Below are 3,932 nucleotides of genomic sequence, written 5' to 3'. Positions count from 1 at the left end.
TCTGCATATCTCAGGTTGTTAATGATTCTTCCTCCAATCCTGATGCCACGTTTTTCTTCATATAATCCAGTTTCTCAGATTATTTGCTCAGCATATATATGGAATAAGTGTGGGGAAAAGATACAACCCTAATGCACTCCCTTCTTGATTTTAAACCCTGTAGTGTTCCCTTGTTCTGTTTGAACAACAGCCTCCTGGTCAGGGAGAGGTTTCTAACAAGGAGACAAACTTGTCTGTCAGTTTGTCCTACTGTGGTGATGTGTTGATGTGAGTTTTGAGGCTGAGCCATTGGTGTTTCAAACCTAGTGGGATGCACATGGTGCATAGGTACCAGCCCAGCTTACAGACTGAGACAGACTAGGAAGAAGGAAGAGGCCATCCACTTCTCAAATAATTGGTTGGGGAAAACCTTATGAATAGCAAAGAAACACTGTTTGATACATTACCGTGCAAATTTATGAATAGTCTGGTTAGGTTAGAAAGCTCTCAAAATAGGACTGGGAAAGAGCTGCATCATCTAAGTAAACCCAGCCTTACTCCTATGGATCAGATAAAGCTTTTGAGACCTCCATTTGCTGGTGTGGCACCACTCAAATTGAGGAGAAACAGCTGCAGACACCCATTAATCATCAGAACATGGAATGTACGAAGTATGAATCTAGGAAAATTGGAAATTGTCATAAATGAAATGGAATGCACAAAGATTGATATCCTAGGCATTATTGAGCTGAAATGGACTGGTTTTGGCCACTTTGAATGAGACAACCATGTGATCTACTATGCGGGGAATGACAGTGTGAAGAGGAATGGCATGGCATTCATCATCACAAAGGATGTTTCAAGATCTGTTCTGAAGTACAATGCTGTCAATGATAGAATAATATCCATATGCCCACAAGGAAGACCTGCTAATACAACTATTACTCAAATTTATGCACCAACCACCAAAGCCAAAGATGAGGAAATTGAAGATTTTTATCAACTTCTGCAGTCTGACATTGACCGAACATGCAATCAGGATGTGTTAATTATCACTAGTGACTGGAATGCAAAAAGTTGGAAACAAAGAAGAATCACCGGTAGTTGGAAAATTTGACTTTCTTGCTTAGGCTTCAAAAAAACCAAAAACCACACTCACTGCTATTGAGTTGATTCTGACTCATAGTGATCCTCATTGGATTTCCAAGGCTGTAAATATTTGTGGAAGTAGATTGCCTCATCTGTGGAGCAGCTGGTGAGTTTGAACCACTGACCTTTTGCTTAGCAGCCAATTGCCTTAACCACTAAACCACTAGAGGACTTTAGCCTTAGGAATCTTTTCTCTGTTTAACATGATCGTATATATTTATTATTCATTCATTATATATTAATCTTTAAGCTTAAGTCTCAGAAGATGTTTTATTTCCAAAATGAGGAGTGGAAAGAAGTGGGAAGGAGTCACCCCAAAGTTGCTCTAAGTACTGGCTACATTACCGGAGGAGGGAGATGTTTGAGCACTGTAATGATGGCAGACACCAAACCCTACCAAAAAAAACAAACTCACTGCCGTTGAGTCAATTCGACTTATAGTGACCCCTCCTTGGGTGTCCGAGGCAGTGTCTCTATGGAAGTAGATTACCCAATTTTCCTTCTAAGGAGTGGCTGGTCGGTTTGAACTGCCAGTCTTCTGGTTAGCAGGCAAATACCTTAGACACTATGCCACCAAAACTCCTGCTCTAAACACTACACTAAGAATCAAGATCCCAATATGTTGCTAGAGGCTATTGAGTCACTTCTGATTCATAGTGATCCTATGTACAACAGAATGAAATAGTGCTAAATCCTGCATCATCCTCACAATTGTAGCTATGTTTGAGCTCATTGTTGCAGCTATTGTATCAATTCATCTTGTTGAGAGTTTTCCTCTTTTTCACTGACCCTCTACTTTACCAAACATAATGTGCCTTCTTCAGGAACTGGTCCCTCCCAGTAACATGTCCAAAGTATGTAAGACAAAGTCTCATTATCCTCACTTCTAAGGAGCATGCTGGCTATACTTCTTCCAAGACAGATTTGTTTAAAGGCCTTATTGGAAATAGAAATGTTAGACCCTAAAGGCCAACTTCTAACCTCACTGAAGAGATCACCCCTTATTGGCCATAAAGCATTTGGCCTTTGACTGCTGACTTCAAAAAATTGGGAAAGAGTTCCCCTAGGGCAAGAAACTACCACAGTCTGTCATCGTTTTTTACTTCGATTTCAATGGCCTCTCTTCTCTTTCGAGCTCACCAGGGCTCTGCAGAAGGCTTAAGGAGCAGTTGTTCAGAGATGGAGGCTGGTCTTCTCACTTTATTAAACCAAAACCAGGTGTCATTGAGTTGACTTCAACTCATAGCAACCTCCTATGTGTCAGAGCAGAATTGTATTCTATAGCGTTTTCAACTGTGATTTATCAGAAGTAGATTGCTAGGTCTTTCTTCCAATGCACCTTGGGATGTACTTGAATTGCCAGCCTTTCAGTTAGCCGTCTACTGTGTTTCCACCACCCAGAGACCCCTCACTTTACTAGACTGACAATCTGTGAGATGGTGTAGTTCTTATTCTCTTATTTAAAAAGCTTGGAGCCATATGCATTTTCTATTTCAGAATTTTACACATTTAGGAAAAAATACATATCTTGTATATTATATACACTCCCAGTGAGGTCTAGGGTAGCACATAATATACAAACCAATTAATATTTCTGGAGCACTACATACTAATGTTCATTGTAAGTGGGATAAAGACCCTAAACAGACATATCATATTAGTTCAGGTTTTGCCCCAAATGAGGGCAGGTCAAATAAATTTTACTGCCAAATATGTTAACAAGAAATTTCTTGCTCTTTAGAGCTTAAATTTCTGAATTGTGGGAAATAGATTATCTGTGTCATCAAACAAAACTGTGAGTTGATCACATCCAACTTTTGAGTCATCTTCAGTGCTAACTCAGCACAGTGGAAAACATTGTGTTCTCCAAGACCTTCACTCAGGCTTGGGCAGGCTCCTACAGCTCCCTCTCCTTCTAAGCTTCAGGCTTAAAAGGATTAGATTGTTTCCTCTCCTTAAGTGGAAAACAAAGCTTCTATTGTTTGGGGATGCTTCTCTTCAACAGGGCAGTGTGTTAGACTGGGTTCTCTAGAGAAACAAAACCAGTAAAGCTTATATATATGTATATATAGAGAAATTTATCTTAGGAAAATGGCTCACACACTTATAGAAGCTGGCAAGCCCAAAGTTTCTGGATCAAACATCAAGCTGGAGGCTTTTCCCAACTCTTGCACCCACAGGGGCTGAGGCACTCAAGGCTGGCAGGCAGTACACCAGCTGTTGACTCCAACGAATGATGTATCCAAGATCTCCAGGCTGAATGGTGGATTGTTCACTCATGGACAGTTGTGGGCAGCACAGCAGAATCCTGATCCACAGAAGAATGTCTCCTCTCCCAGGATGTCCACAAATATACTGGAAGCAGACTACACCCCTAGGGAAACTCCCTTTCAACAGATTGGCCGCTCAAAACATAATCATCTGATCCCATCATGGGAACAACCACACCACAACAGTTCAAACCACACATAATTGTGGTCCAGCCAAGTTGACACACAGCTCCAACTATCATAGGCAGTGCCACTTAACATTTTTTAACATCTTGATTCCCCCAAAGAAAAACACATATAGGTTTTACTGCTAAACATTACAGGGAACCAGAACCAAAGAAGAGTTATCAATAATAATAATAATAATAGTAACTGAAATAGTAGCAGTATTGTTACTTACTATTATAACTAAATAATAGTAAATTACTTACTATAACTAAACAATAGTTAGTATTTTTTGAGCCCTTACTATGTCCTAACTACTTTATATACAGGATTTTACTTCACTTCAATATACGCTAATGACATAGATAC

This window comes from Orycteropus afer, unplaced genomic scaffold, assembly GCF_000298275.1.
Source record: "Orycteropus afer afer isolate SDZICR_OR568_19922 unplaced genomic scaffold, OryAfe1.0 scaffold00033, whole genome shotgun sequence".
NCBI classification, from domain to species: Eukaryota; Metazoa; Chordata; class Mammalia; order Tubulidentata; family Orycteropodidae; genus Orycteropus; species Orycteropus afer.
The sequence above is the reverse complement of the archived record's forward strand: the minus strand, read 5'-3'. Positions refer to the sequence as shown.